This window comes from Protomyctophum parallelum, assembly GCF_964188405.1.
Source record: "Protomyctophum parallelum genome assembly, chromosome: 6".
Lineage (NCBI taxonomy): Eukaryota > Metazoa > Chordata > Actinopteri > Myctophiformes > Myctophidae > Protomyctophum > Protomyctophum parallelum.
In genome coordinates, this window is record NC_139701.1 from 43,090,783 (window position 1) to 43,107,910 (window position 17,128).

At 42.9% G+C, this 17,128-nt stretch overlaps 1 long non-coding RNA gene across 1 annotated transcript; it reads left to right on the forward strand.

Annotated features, from left to right (window-relative positions):
* Positions 1–706: 706 nt before the first annotated feature.
* On the forward strand, positions 707–15,717 carry LOC310860712. Its single transcript, XR_014569415.1, has 3 exons — positions 707–822; positions 1,583–1,945; positions 13,008–15,717. It is a non-coding gene; the product is annotated as an uncharacterized lncRNA (long non-coding RNA).
* Positions 15,718–17,128: the final 1,411 nt, after the last annotated feature.

Sequence of the window (17,128 nt, forward strand, 5' to 3'; positions counted from 1 at the left end):
GACTGCTTCGGACACGGGGCGGCTCGCCGGAAACGGCCCGGCCCCCTGGCCGCATCTCTGGGTGTCTGGATGCTCCAGGGACCCCCGGGGACCCCCACACGATAACTCTGTCATTTCTCGACTGTCTCGGACGCAGGGCGGCTCGCCAGAAACGCCCCGGCACCCTGGGTTCCTGTGGGTTTGGAACTTCCGCGGACCACCCGGGGACCCCCACATGGAGTTGCAACACTCACTTCACAAGGAGCATTCAGTGATTTGGATAACCCCCCGTCTACCCCGGTAACATGAGCATGTGCATGCACACCAAGGCCCGCCCCTGCTCGATCATGATTGGCGGAACGCCCCTCTCTATCCTGATTGAATGAAGGCTGGGCCACCTAGCCAAAAAGCCGAAACCTACTACTTTTTACCCCAGGGACAGGGAGGAACTCATTATATGGTCAGCACATGGTTAGTACACAGTACTTAGGGTGGATTATCAAAAAAAAAAAAAAAAAAAAGATATTTGAATAAAGTGAAATCACTGAATATACCTTTAAATAATGGGATGAATAATAATATTTACAAACAACTTATGAACAACTTCAAATAAGTCCAGAGTCACTTATAATACTAAGACATGGTAACACTGCTCGCATGGCTACTGTGAATATGCTGATGTCAAGGTTGGGTTTGACATGTTTTTGTTTCTGTCCTGCTATGCCAACAGGACGTGAGGGCACTTCACATCGACTGTCAATATGGATAGTATACAGTATGCCAAGACCCTGGCAGTCTCCTGCCAGACTGACAGTTCAGCAATGAATGACAACCAAATAAGAGGTAAAAGAAAAAAAAAGAAACGACACAGCTTTCTTGGTGGATATCTATTTTGTTTGCAGGTGGCATGTCTGTGTGCATGCATGTAGGGCTGGGTTTCGTTAAACATGTTTATCTATACAGATTCAATACTTTAATGATTTGGATACTGGTTCCTGATTATTATTGTTATTATTAGGGCCCGAGCACTGCACAGTAGTGTGAGGCCCTATTGAAATCTAAATGATTGTTGTTTTATCCACAATGAAACGCTATTGAGCCAAATGGCTCAATAGCGCCCCCTACAAAGGTTTCTGCTTTAAGCCCCACAATACGGTTTCACGTATGTATGTATGAAAATTGGTACACACCTGCATCATGTCCCGACTTACAAAAACGTCTCTTGGTGCCATGACATAAACCGAAGAGGAAGTCAGCCATTTTTATTTTTTTGTGGCGTTTTGGCGCAATTGATGCCATTTTCACAGGGAACACTTAAAAGAACTCCTAGCAGGATGGTCAGTTCTAAATCAAACTCGCTCAGCGTACACAAAATACCTTAACGATGAAAGTAAAAAATCCAGATTTTTTCCTTAGATGGCGTGACCGTGGCGAAGCGTCAATGTTTGGGGTTTAATTCTACTCTCCTGTGGTCTGTCAGATCAGTTGAAGATGCACTGCTCTGGGTTACGGTGTAATTTTCCTCTCTTGTGGTCTGTCAGATCTGTTGAAGATGCACTGCTCTGAGTTTAGGGTGTAATTCTCCTCTCTTGTGGTCTGTCAGATCCTTTGGAAATGCACCGGTCTGGGGAGCACGCCGCGCCCCTGTCCCCGCGGGCCGAGCACGAGCAGAACCTGGACGTGCCGTCCACCCCTGGAGGCCACCACAAGCACCACGTCACCGACACGTACAGCGCCGGTGGAGACGCCCCCGCCAGCGGCTACCCATGGGCCAGCGATGACATATCGGCGCCCGGCGCCTCTGACCTGCTCAAGAGCTACTACGGTGAGAAGTGCTCGGGACCAGAGCGGCCTTACGACTCGCGGTCCGCCGAGCCGGGTCCTTACCTGAAGACGGAACCGGAGCCGTGGGGGGCGGCGGTGGGCCCGCCTGCGTTTAACAACAGCACCTGCTACCTGCCCGCAGGTAAGCTCCGCCACATGGCGGCACGTTCAATTTACAATTTAGGCATTTAGCAGACACTCTTAATCCAGAGCGACTTACATTAAAGGACCACTTCACCACTTTTCAACCTATCTTCATATAATAGGTCCTCACTAATAATCTTGAAAAAATGGCGCAGTTTTTTTCTACTCGGTCTGTGTCTCATAGGAGGGCTGTGGGCAGTTCAGAAACCGTCTTCCAGTGACATCATCGATGGGGAATACAAGCTAATAATAACTGCAGGCTTTCTAGTCCTGAAAAGTTGCATCGTTCTCACGATAATGAAAATCTAAACATTTTTGTAAAAATATATTGTTTAAAAAATAATCTGCCTAATGATGATGTCACTGGAAGACGGTTTCTAAACTGCCCACAGCCCTCCTATGAGACACAGACTGAGTAGAAAAAAATTGTGCCATTTTATCATGATTATTAGTGAGGACCTATTATATGAAGATAGGTTGAAAAGTGGTGAAGTGGTCCTTTAAGCAAGAACAAAAAAGCATGGGAATACATCACATAAAAACATTTATCATGAAACATGCGTAAGCTAAGAAAGTAACAGTGGATTATCTATATAATGAAACTATACATATAAACTATACATATACTACTATGCTATACATATGTACTATGACGTGCTATGACTACATACAATGCAATTATAGTGCTGTCTACATAACATGCTATAAGTCTGTATCAAATGCTATCTAAGTCTAGAGAAATGCTATCTAAGGGGGTGGGCTAAGTGCTATGGGCCATGATGGAGTCTGAAAAGGTGGGTTTTCAGACTACGGCGGAAGATTGGGAGTGATGCTGCAGTTCTGACTGCAATGGGAAGTGCATTCCACAGTTTTGGAGCCAGAAGGGAGAAGAGTTTGGGACGTGTGGAGCGTTGTCCCAGCGTTTTTAGTGAGGGTACTTCCAGCTTCCCATTCATACACACCTGCATGATGTTGGCCTCGTAGCATAATTGTCTAAGGTCATTTCTTTTGTAAAATTTAACATTTGTGTCCAACTCTACTCTCGTAATACTGCTGCTTCGTTGTGCCTTATTGCCTATTATGTCCTCAGCCAGTTACATGATTCTATGTCCTGAGACTATGTCCAGAATGCTTGTTACATTCTGTCCTCAGCCTATCAGAATGATTTTTTACATTCTATGGCCCTCATTTATCAATCAAGTGTAAAATCTGCCACAGATTCGAGTGCAGCTTTCGAAGTACACCCACGTCGCCACGGCATTTATAAAGTGATCGCAAACAGCTGATCCTTCCTTAATTTCGTTCTGACGTTAATAAATGTCACGGCTGAAATATATCTGGCACGCCCTATTAAATCTAGCCTCGCCCTCGTTTTTGCGACATGAACAACGGCAATACGTTTACTGAAACCATGGTTACATGAAAAAATAGGTTTCTCCCGTGCCTTGCTGCCCGCCTCACCCCCTTCTCTCATACACGCACAGCACGCACACGCAACTTGCAAGCCCAACTAACTGGTGTGTTGTTAAACAAATAAAGAACGAACACCTGCATGAATTAAATAAAGTTGTAGGCCTACCCTTTCCCTCTCACCTCGCTTGCCTTGCTGTCATGTCCACGCACGCACGCACCTACATGACACATCGACATCGCATCGCCATGAATGGAATACGTTTGGGCTGGCCTATATTAATTTTACCCATTCGTGCGCAGTGCACGGCGAAGGCGTGAGACTGTGCACTGCTGTGTTATTAAAGTCCTGTGGGTGAGTGTCAGTGATGCCTGCATGAGAGATAGGCTATCATGTCGTCAAGGCAGACATAATCAACGTTTATGTAGTGATTTGATCATTGATGAACGAATCATAAACATATGGTCCATGGATGAAGGCTTGCTTGCATGTGTGCTGGTATGTATTGGCGACGCACGCCGCGGTCCCGTCCTCAGGCTCCCGACCCCCGAAAATGATCTCGCTTTTATCTGAACTAGGGATGGCCAACTGATAACCGTTAGCCGTTAACCGTTAATTAATTGGTTACCGACAACACTAACGGCTAATGTTTTACCGATAAAAAAAAATATATTTTATTTTGAAGCGCCGAGAGCGGGCACCGCGGCCAAGCCCCTCTTTCCACCTGCACTGTCAGTGCAACCACGCATGTGCCGTGAGCCGTGACTTCCACTTCCCCCAAAACAAAAACACTGCATGTAGTGGAGGAGGGAAAAAGAGGAGGGAAAAAGAAAAAGAAAAGACGAAAAATGAAACAGCGCGCCAAAAGAAGTACCGTTTGGCAGCACTTTACACAAAATAATGCTGATGAGGTAACTTGTAATCTGTGTAATTTCACGATGAAATATACCTCCAGTACTTCAGCAATGAAGTATCACCTGGAAAACCGCCACCCAACACCATCGGCCTCGGGTGCAGCAGCACAAGCAACCCTGCCTGGCATGCTAGCGTTCGCAGGGAGGAGATGTGACCCAAACAAAACAGAGGCGATCACACAGAAAGTATGCTCTATGGTTGAATGGGACACTATGCCAATCAGTGTTGTCGATGGTAGGGGGTTTCGGGCATTGATGGGCTACGTCGAGCCCAACTACCACATTCCATCAAGGCAGACCATCACCCGCCGCATTCAGGCACGATTTAAGTTGGGAAAAGAAACGCTCAAATCACAACTGGATCATACCGAATCTGTGGCTATAACGACGGACTGCTGGACTGCACTGACCACAGAGAGCTATGTGACAGTAACAGCGCACTATATTGATGAGGAATGGAACGTTAAATCAGCCATCTTGTTGACACAGAGCATGCCTAACAGACACACGGCAGACAACTTGGCAGCCAAGTTGAATGATTCGGTGGAGTTATGGGGATTGGCCGGGAAGGTGTGTGCATGCGTGCATGATAATGCTAGTAACATCGTCTCGGCAAATTCCCCCGCCCGGGTGACATGGGACTCGGTTCCCTGCTACGCACACACACTGCAACTAGCAATCAGCGATGGCTTTGCCCTGTATTTGCAACGAGTTATCGGTGCAGCAGGGCGACTTGTTGCGCACTTCAACCACAGCACCCGTGCCACAAAGGTACTGGAGGAAAAACAACACTCGATGAACAAGCCTAAACACTCGCTCATCCAGTCATGCAAAACCAGATGGAACTCGGTGTATGATATGTTCGAGAGACTTCATGAGCAGCGGTGGTGTGTCACCGCTGTTCTATCCGACCGAACAGTAACAAAGCTGACGGATGCCAGAACCCTTGAGCTAAAAGATGAACACTGGCAAATGATTGAAGATGTCCTACCTGTTTTAAAGAAGTTGAAAACTGTGACCACTGTTATGTCAACAGAATCAGAGGTGTCAATTTCAAACATTTACCCCATCACCTTCAGCCTCCTGAACAAACACCTAGCGAGCTCCACAGATGACACCCCAAAAGTGGCAGAGTTCAAGGCCAAGGTAAAAAAATCCCTGCGGGATCGCATGTCAGTTGACACGGCTGACTTGGTCTCAAAACCAGCCCTGATCGCCACCACCTTAGACCCTCGCCATAAACACCTGCCTTCCTTCACACCAAGGCAGAGAGACGCTGCAACAGCCAAGCTGAAAGAAATCTGCGCTAACGTACAATTGGAGAATGCGAATCAACAGGCCGATGATGAAGGTGAATATTATTGACATTTATTGTATAGGCTATATACATTTTTTTTGTATACTTTAATTACTTTTTGTGTTATCCCTTTAGCACCACCACCATTGTATATAATTTGTAGTTCGTACTGCAGTACACAGTGACAGGCACTATTTGCAAACTGTTCAAATTTAATAAAGTATTCAATCAATTAAAGGTGTCGCAGAAATTGGCCCTGCAACTGATGAAGAGGAGGAGGATCGCGAGGACGAGCCGATGGCTGCTGCTGCTGCTGTGGATAAGGAAAGTGCCATGCGTCAGCTCCTAGGAGAGGACTACAACCCGCTTGGAGCAGCTAATGATTCAGCGACAGAAGTGGACAACTACATGAGAGACTGTCCCCCCAAATTGGAAAGTAACCCACTTCAATGGTGGAAAGCAAACCAGGCCCGCTTTCCGAGGCTGGCCATATTAGCGAAGCGTTACCTTTGCATCCCTGGAACCTCGGTGCCATCCGAGAGGGTGTTCTCTGAAGCGGGTCTTGTAGTCAATAGACTGCGCACAAGGTTAACCCCTGAGCATGTGGATATGTTGATTTTTTTGAATAAAAACTGTTAAACAATTGGGACAGGGACACTGTGATGCTGCTGATAAGGTAGGCCTGGTCTTTATTTTATTTTGTTAATGTGCTACTGCGGCTGGCAGTGGCTATTGGCCTGTGGCCCCAGAGCGTCAAACTCAAAGCCTAAAGGCGGCTATAGGCACAGAGCAGGCCTGCCCTGTTTATTTTATTATCCACTCAAGTATTCCAATTTGCTCTCACAGTCACACTGATTAATATATTTTTTCGTTTGACAATGTTTTGCTGTTAATTACTATATACCCTTCAACCGTTGTAACTTGTTCAATTATTTTATATTAGTTTTATTTATTTTAGTGTGTCACGTTTACATGGGACTGGGTCGTTGATGTTCTGTAATTGGCCTCAATTGGCTGTGGGCCTGTGGCCTTGCGCTGCTCAGTGTGCAATGCATGCGTTTCTACTTTTGTTGAAAAGCACAGAACTTGCCGATTTCATTTATTGTTTTGTGTAGGCCAATGCTTATTTAGTAGGCCTATTGTATATTAGCCTATATAGGCTATTCCTAATCCTTCCTGACCGGTCAGCGATACATGTGTGCGTATACTGTAGCCTACGCACTAGTGCACTGATTGACAGCAGGCCGCGTGACCGGCAAGATTATTGTATAATCCTCCCGTTTCACTTCTAAAATAAACACCATATTTCTTATGGAAAACAATGTGTGTAATTCTTCTTCTTCCTCGTTGTAATATTGTTATGTTTAATGGTTAATAGTGCACGGTATATTTGTCTATTTTTAATGGGTAAAATAGCGCATTTTTTTCTTAACGGATAACGGTTAATTAGCCGGCAAGTCCTGGCGGTAACCGGTTAAGACAATCTTTCCATTTGGCCATCCCTAATCTGAACTGTCAAAACCTGTCTAAGCACTTATTTAAATGGTGAATGATTAAGCCCCTTACGCCTATTGTACGCCTGCTAGTACTTACTACAAATAGGCAAACTGTATGCTTGTCATTGTCACTTGGAAATAAAGGCGTGCAGTCCATTTATGCCTTTTTTTTTAAATAATATCATAATCATTATGCCGCATCACTGCATGCGCTCCAAAATCATCTCACAAGTGCGCTCGCATAACAAGGCCAGTAAAGCACTGTTTGATTAAGCACAAACTAATACATTGTAAACATGTTATATTGTTTTTAATTGCGCGATTTTAATTACTTGTAAAGTTGGAAATCTCTCTTTTGTTTTTTACTGCATACACATACCGTTTTATATTAACATTTTAGGAGTGAAAACATATGTTTAAATGCCTGTGACAGCCTCTCAGCTGGTCAAACAATGCTGCTCCGCCGTTCTACGACAGAAAAACAGGTGAGGACAAAACGTACGCCAGGTCCCGAGCAGACGTGGGTTTTGAACGTTGTCACGTTCAATTTCAAGCTTTGCCGGAAATGTTAAATGCCGAAAATGTCGGTAATTTCGGCGTGCGCCCATATTTTGGCGTACGCACGGTTGATAAATGCCTATCAGCCTATCAGAATGCTTGGTACTTTCTAAAATTACTTGCACAGAAAGAGCTTTAAACCCATTCAGGGCGGGAACCCCTTTTGGTGTTTTAAGGATTATGTTATACTTTATCTATTGAAAAATAGAAGCTCTACAAGCTCATAACGCGCCACTGAGTGCTGCGCTACGAGCTTGTAGATCATCTATTTTTGAAAAATGAAAATGTGGCACAAATCTTTGAATATATATTATTTCAGAGCAAATGTTTTTAACTTGAGTATTTGCTTCTGTGGGGTCACTGGCACATATGGCGCATATTTTCAGATGTGGGTCCGCACTCCACAGCCAAATACAGATAATCCTGGGGGTTCTTGACATGAAAAAGGTTGAGCACCACTGACATAGAAACGTAGGTTTTCAGAAAACCTTTATAATAATAATACTAAAGCTTTATTTATATAGCACCTTTCAAGAACAGGTCACAAAGTGCTTAACAACAAAAGAGAACACAATAAAGAACACAATGATAATAAAACATTGGATAACAGAAGGAAAACAATAACATAGGAAAAAACATAACATTCACAACTATAAAGGATTAAAAGCAGCTTTATAAAAATGGGTCTTCAGGAGTGACGTAAAACGGGGAACCAAGCCTGCAATTCTAATTTCTAGGGGCAGGGCATTCCAGAGTAAGGGTGCACGGACTGCAAAGGCCCGGTCGCCTATAGTTTTTTTTAGACAAGTTTCAATGGTAAGTAGAGCCTTGCCTGAGGATCTCAGCTCGCGGGCAGGCTCATAGGGAACGAGTAGGTCGGAGATGTAGGATTGAGCAAGGCCAGTCGAGGCCTTTAACCCATTCTGACCGGGCACCCATTTTGGTGTCAGCATCATGTTATGCTTTAGCTATTTATTTATTTTTTTTAAAATCGAAGAACGACTGACATTTTTTAGAATCTGATCTCAGGTCAGAATGGGGTTAATCAGACCAGTGTGTGTCCGGCGGAAACCTCGTATGAATCTGATCTCAGGTCAGAATGGGTTAATGTGAATAGTAGAATCTGAAAATCTATATGAGATTGGTAACCAGTGGATGGAGGCCAGGATAGGGGTAATATGGTCAAACTTTCTTGCCCCTGTTAGGAGTCGGGCTGTAGCCGGTGAATGGATTTTTTTGACAGACATAAGTAAAGGGAGTTGCAGTAGTCGAGGCGTGAGTAGATGAAAGCGTGGATAACTTTAGTTAAGTCGGGGCGTGAGAGGACGGGTTTGATTTTTGAAATGTTGCGAAGGTGGTAGAATGAGGACTGGACAACCTTTTTTACGTGGCCCTCCAAGGAGAGGTTGGAATCTAGGGTGACACCTAGGTTTCTAGCTGCGGGTGTGATGTGCTGGCGTAGGGAACCAAGGTTGCTTTCTAAGCGTGCTCTATCCGAAGGTGGGCCAAATATAAGGACTTCGGTTTGGATAAAGTTATTGCCCATCCAAACTTGAATGTCGGAAAGGCAGGAGTGCAGTTTGGCTAGGCTAGGGTTCATAAGGCATTTTTTTAAGAATCTGCCTCAGTCCTAGGGGGTTGAGGCAACTTTTTTACTTAACACTACGACGTCGGAGCAGCCGTTCTGACCGGATTTGAGATTTAAAAGTTTATTTTCTTAGCCCATGGAGTCCAGAGAAAGTTCCCCTTGCATGACTTTGTCAAAATATTCGATTGAAATCATCTCTGTTTTTTCCCCCATTTGAAACGTTTTGTAAATATGATTTTAGGCATATATCTCTTACTCAGTCTGGCTATAATCGGCACAATCGACCGCCGTCCCCCTTTCTCCCCCACTCGCCTTTTGTTTGCGCTGCTTGATAATGGTGTTAATGGTGATTCCCCGACATTTCCTTTTCACTTGATATCGTTTCGTAGAGAGGGCGTACACAACCGATCTATATACCAAATGAAAGCCCCAATTCCGTAGTTTACATGGTATTTTCCATATACAATGGAATTTTTTTAAATGAGCAAAAAATGAGCGAGTTATGATTTAAAGAAAAGAGGGGTGGAGAAAAAAAAAAGAACACACAACACAGACAGCTGGAGACGGCATTGTTCAAGCCTGCATTCCATGTCCAACGAATTAAATCATATACGTTTGGCTGGTTAATTAACTTGGAATTTGTTTATTATTTTGATAAGATAATAGGAATATGAATACAATGATTATTATCCATGATGAGGGTGGGATGTTATTGAATGCATGCTCGGTTAGACTCGACCTGACATTTACTTTCCATGAAGCGAGAATGCTTGCCGATGCGCGATACAAAATAAAAAGTGTTTGAAATAATTCCAACCAGATAGACCTCCCGAACCTCTAAATGTTTTGTCAGTCAAAAGAACAGTTCTTTCTGCAAGCGACATGGAACGTATGTAGGCCTGCTGCTGTGGATTAATTTGTTTCACAGCCTATTCTGGCATATAGGCTCAATATCGCCAGCTCTTTGTCAGTCAATAGAGTTCAGCCTGTCCGTCCTTCTTTATCTGTAAACTTTTCTGCAAGCGACCAGACCCGTGGAACTTTCCTTTTTCTCTCTCTCTCTCCCTCTCAGGGAAGCATGTAAATGTTCATGAATTCAATAACTGTGCGATGTTATAAACAGCAGCTGAGCTGCGGTTTCTTTATTGTATCACCAGGCTGCAGACTGTAGCCTATATTTTTCTATTTAGTGTGCAAGGCTTACATCCGGTCTAAAGCCCACCCACTGTATGCGCTGATTTCCATACACAATACATACACGATCCGTATCCTCCCCTCACCGGATGTTGAATTCACAGTGCTAACGGCCGTATTTGAACGACAAAGAAATGCAATGTTTTTTATTAATTAAACTGATATAACAACATAACGTGGCTAATAATTTATTTGGAATGTAATTTGGCTGGTAATTTAGGTAAATATAACGCGACTCACTTGTATAAGTAATTTACCGCGGACAGGCCGCATTTAATGCAATACATTGGCTTTAGTAATGTTGTTAGCTTATAATATTAGCAACTGTAAGCTAACGGCTGGAGGACTACGGACAATCCGGTCAATAACATCATTACACTTAAACATTCATACAATTGTCATGTTTACATGCCTAGTCAAGCAGTCTGTACATCGCGTGGGGTCACATATATTAATTACATCGATAACACACAAGAAAAGACAAGTGATCTTGGCTCTTTTGGAAGGAAAAAAGAACAACAAAAGGCAGCAACGCAACACACTTCCATGGCTATGTTGCAATATAGTACTAACGGGCAACGGCAAAATATATATTTTTCACATGTATTATTAGTTTTATACATTGTAGGAGTGAAAACATGTGTTTAGAAACCTATATGATTTAATTCGTTGGAAATGGGATGCAGGCTTGAACAATGTCTTCTCCAGCTGGAGAGGGACGAGTGGGGGAGAGAGTGGCTAATCAAATCGCACCAAAAACACGGTCCCCCTGACCGTTCAGCCGACTGAGTAGTAGTGAAATTTTTTCAGACTTTCTAGTGTTAAAGGGGAATTTCAACATTTTACTATGTCATTAATATACCTTAGAGCTGTTGTGTGGACATAATAAATGCCCAACGGGTCGAAACGTTGTCATCCTTATACTTTAATATAATTTTCATTGGGAGCTACAAAACAGTGTGCGGACTACATCTCCTTTTCCTGTGTGTGCTGCATTTGACATAACATAAAAGGTTGTCCACCAGAAATATCTATGAAACTTCAAACGATCACAACCTATCACACACCGTGACACCGGCTAATTTCTTGCTGGAAATCCAATATGGCCACCACAATATTAGCCCCCATTAGATATAATGAAGGGTGAATAGGGGCAACATTTTAAACTGAAGGATATTTCCACGAAACTTCACAGGTTGATCAATGATATGAATATGAATTGTTTTGTATTGCAAGTTTCCATGAAATCCAATATGGCCACCACAATATTAGCACCCAGAAAATGGGTTTGGCTCTGAACCAGATGAGCTAGAAATGCAAACTTGGTGTTTATTTCATTATAGTGCATATTTACAAGATGGCTATCCAAAATAGTGCTTTACCATGATTTCTACCATGATTGTCGACTGTTTTGGCAAACACAAGCCATATTAATCCATTGGCTAAGATGTATGGCACAGAAGGGACATACATTCTTGAGCTTGCATATTGTCAATATGGCTACAAATGTGAAAAAATAGACATTACATTTCCCGTCAGATCCTATGTAGAGTTGTAGGAATGATTTCAGATCAAATCAACTTTCTAACAACTTCAGCTTTACGGGTTCTACTGAAGGTGTCAAACTGGCATATTGAGCCTACAGTATGACACACAGTGTGGCTTCCCCCCAGTAGGCTACCTTCACATTCAGTAGATCCTGGGATATTTTGTGGCAAGATTGTAATTTCTTGGGGTCTAGTAGGACTATGATAAATAATTTTAAAAAATGTACATATTTAGCCCCATGCTCGCATGCCCCCGCCCCCCATGTCAAAAACAGCTAAAATCCTTAAAACGAAAGAAAGCAGCAAATGAAAAAAATAAATAACATTCATCTTTTACTCTCTAATAACCTACAACATGAACCTTGGTTGGGGTGGTCGCCAAATTATTTTGAGGGGTCCCCGGCCCCCACCAAAAAAAATAACTTTTTTTCCAACTGGAAAATGGAAATGAAGAGTTTACATAGTACACGCATACACCTTCCCTAATGATTATATCTGGTTTCAGTATTTATTTGTCTCTATTATTAAGGTTATTGTAGCAGTCAATTTATATTGGGGGTCGGGAGGGGGCGGGGCGGGGGTCCCGAGTCATTGCCAAAGCATTTCCGGTGGTCCCTGGCCAAAAACGTTGAACCCCTGATCTACGCCAATGGCAGGGAATGTGTTGGTGAATGGACAGAACCTCGATGTTGGGGGCTCATTAAAAATCGTCAGCGACCACGCTGTTAAAATATTTAAGATTCTGATGACTTTTAAAGTTACGATCGCCACATTAGTGGTTCATTTGGGGGTTTTCAAAATGTTAAGACCCCACTGCTACAGGCAGCGGTGAGGGACATTTGACTGAATCACGGGTGGCAGTCACCCATTTTGGACTGAGGCCGATTCTAAAAACACCATTAATAAAAATTAAGAAAGGAATACTGTACATAGTGTACAGAACCCCAAAAGGAGGTCCCGTCCAGAAGGGTTAAAACACCAAAAGGTGTTCCCGCCCAGAATGGGATAATAGATATTCCATTATTTTTGTCTCATGTGTTCTCTTTTCCCCCTAGACATCCTGCACCTCCCTGTGTGTAAAGAGGAGTTTTCCCTTGAAGAGGAGATTAACTCCAGTCTCGTCCAGGAGGAACCACAACCTCCACAGATTAAAGAAGAACAAGAGGAGCTACTACTAACACTAGAAGAGGCTGGTGGGTCAACGTTAGCAGTGGGGAGTCAAGGTGATGAAAACACAGAGACAGAGCCTCTAGCCAGTACCTCAGCTGAACACTTGAAAACACAAGCTTATATACAGCAGTGGGTACCATCACAACCAAATAATATCAACCAGCTCCTCTCTTCAAACTGTTCTGAAACTGACACAGATGACGAAGAAGAAGAAGAAGAAGAAGAAGATGAAGAAGAAGAAGGTGGTGATGGCAACACAGAGGCAGAGCCTCTAGCCATTAGCTCAACTGAACACATGAAAACACAAGCTTACATACAGCACTGGATACCATCACAACCAATGAATATTGACTTGCTCCTCTCTTCACACTCTTCTGAATCTGAGGATTCTTGTACAGTTTGTGGCAAAAGTTGCATTAAAGGTTATCTAAATGCTCACATGATGACTCATACAGGTGAAAATCCCTTTACATGTACAGTATGTGGTAAAGGCTGTATAAACTCAATTCAACTAAAAAGCCACATGATCACTCATAGAGTTGAAAAGCCTTTTACATGTACAGTTTGTGGCAAAAGCTGTGTTGGAAATGCTCTTCTAGAAAGGCACATGAGGAGTCATACAGGGCAGAAACCCTATGTATGTACAGTTTGTGGCAAAGGCTGTAGTCAGAAAATTCATCTAAAATCACACATGATGACTCATACAGGCGAAAAGCCCTTTACATGTACAGTATGTGGCAAAGGCTGTATTCAAAAGAGTGAACTAAAAAGACACATGATGACTCATACAGGGGGAAAACCCTTTACTTGTACAGTTTGTGGCAAAGGCTGTAGTCAAAAAAGTCATCTAAAAGCACACATGAGGACTCATACAGATGAAAAACCTCCACAGATTAAAGATGAACAAGAGGAGCTACTTCAAAGACCAGAAGAGGCTGGTGGGTCAATGTTGACATTACTAGCAGTGAAAAGTGAAGATGAAAACACAGAGATAGAGCCTCTAGCCAGTACCTCAGCTGAAAACATGGAAACACAAGAGGAGGAACCAGAAACTCCACAGAGTAAAGAACAAGAGTTGCTACTTCAAAGACCAGGGGATACGAATGGGTCAACGTTGACATTACTAGAAGTGAAAAGTGAAGAAGATAAAAGCACATGGATGGAGCCTCTAGCCAGTACGTCAGCTGAACACACGAGGGGACATACAGGGAGGAAACCCTATGTTTGTACAGTTTGTGGCAAAAGCTGTAGTCAAAAAAATCATCTAAAATCACACATGATGAGTCACACAGGGGAAAAGCCCTTTACGTGTACAATATGTGGCAAAGGTTGCAGTCAAAAGGGTAAACTAAAAAGACACATGATGACGCATACAGGTGAAAAGTCTTTTACGTGTACAGTTTGTGATAAGGGCTGTAATCAACAGAGTGACCTACAAATACATATGAGGACTCATACAGGTGAAAACCCCTTTACGTGTACATTTTGTGGCAAAGGGTGTAGTCGAAAGGATAAACTGCAAACACACATGATGATTCATACAGGTGAAAAGCCCTTTACGTGTACACTATGTGGCAAAGGTTTCAGTCAAAAGGGTAAACTAAAAAGACACATGATGACGCATACAGGTGAAAAGCCTTTTACGTGTACAGTTTGTGGTAAGGGCTGTAATCAACAGAGTGACCTACAAATACATATGAGGACGCATACAGGTGAAAACCCCTTTACATGTACATTTTGTGGCAAAGGGTGTAGTCGAAAGGATCAACTGCAAACACACATGATGACTCATACAGGTGAAAAGCCCTTTACGTGTACACAATGTGGCAAAGGTTTCAGTCAAAAGGGTAAACTAAAAAGACACATGATGACGCATACAGGTGAAAAGCCTTTTACGTGTACAGTTTGTGGTAAGGGCTGTAATCAACAGAGTGACCTACAAATACATATGAGGACTCACACAGGTGAAAAACCCTTTACATGTACAGTTTGTGGCGAAGCGTGTAGTCGAAAGGATCAACTTAAAACTCACATGAGGACACATACCAGCGAAAAGCCCTTTACCTGTACAGTATGTGGTACAGGCTGTAATCAACAGAGTGATCTAAAAAAACATATGAGGACTCATACAGGTGAAAAGGCCTTCACATGTACATTTTGTGGCAAAGGGTGTAGTCGAAAGGATCAACTGAAAACACACACATGAGGACTCATACCGGCGAAAAGCCAGATAAGCTCTCAACTTGTGAAATATGTGGCAAAAGTTATAGTCAGAAGTGTCATCTAAAAACACACATGATGACTCATACAGGAGAAAGACCCTTTAAATGTACATTTTGTGGCAAAGGGTGTACTCGAAAGGATGAACTGAAAACACACATGAGGACTCATACAGGGGAAAAACCCTTTACTTGTACAGTTTGTGGTAAGGGCTGTATTCAACTGGGGGATCTGCAAATACATATGAGGACTCATACAGGTGAAAAACCCTTTACATGTACATTATGTGGAAAAGGGTGTAGTCGAAAGGATCAATTGAAATACCACATGAGGACTCATACAGGGGAGAAACCCTATTCTTGTACAGTTTGTGACAAAGGCTATAGTCAAAAAAATCAGCTAACCGTTCATATGAGAACGCATACAGGTGAAAAGCCCTGCATTTGTACAATATGTGGCAAAGGATTTCGTCTGCATGGTGCACTAAAAACACACATAATGACTCATACAGGGGAAAAACCCCATATGTGTGCTCTCTGTGGCCTACGATGTGCTCACACAACTCAATTAAAGGCACACATGAGGACTCATACGGGTGAAAAGCCCTTTATTTGTACAATATGTGGCAAAGGGCTTGGTCGAAAGCTTGAGCTAATAGCACACATGAGCACTCATACAGGGGAAAAGCCTTTTACCTGTACAGTTTGTGGCAAAGGCTGTAGTCGAAAGTCTTATCTAACAAAACACATGGAGACTCATACAGGGGAAGAAACCCTTTAGTTGAAGTTTGTGGGGAAAAAATGCTTGGGTCACAATGGTCATCTGAAGTTATGAGGATTCATACAGAGGAAAGGCTGTGAATAGTAGCAAATACTTTTCACAGAAGCGGTCTGAGGCGAAATAATCTGACAATATCCACATGACCAAATCAAGTGAACACAATTAGTGTTGGTTGATTCTTATTACACTGGTGTTAGATTTGAAGCCTTTGTATGTCCAAAACTTACTTTTCACCTGTTGGTGGCAAAAAATAGAAGCTCTGCAAGTTTGCAATGCTATAATCTTATGAGGTCTTTCAACAGGATCTTTGATCATGAGAGCATGAGATGTGAGGAGGAGAAGTGTGCTGGAAATGGAAGTTGTACAAGACAGTGGTGAGACCAGCTATGTTTTATACAGTCGCACTGAAGAAAAGACAGGAAGCAGAGGTGGAGGTAGCAGAGACTAAAATGTTGAGGTTCTCCCAGGGAGTAACAAGGATGGATAGGATCAGGAACAATTACATCAGAGGGACAGTGCATGTCGGATGTTTAGGAGATAAAGCCAGAGAGGCCAGTCTGACATGGTTTGGACAGAGGAGGGGTTGTGAATATATTGGTAGAAGGATGTTAAGTTTGGAATTGCTAGGCAGGAGGATGCAAAGGACGGGGTGAGATGGAGGCACATGAGTTGCTGTGGTGACCACTGAAGGGAAAAGCCGAAAGGAAAATGACAATCAATAAAAAGTAAAATATTGAAATTGTAATTATACAAAAGCCATCTGCTTTAAGCTTTTTGTTTTAAGTTGGGTTTCAAAATGATCAGATCAGATTTTGTAATCCTATAGTTTGGGATCCAGGATCAGACAATCCAGTCCGATTTTGGCCCAGGAGTTCAAATAGATCAGCATTAGGACCACCTTGATCCAGATTCTAATCCAACGTATTACCATTGGATATGAATGGCAAAGTACGGAACCCAAAGCACTTTCTAATATTTTCCATTGGTTCCATTTTTTTTAACCAAC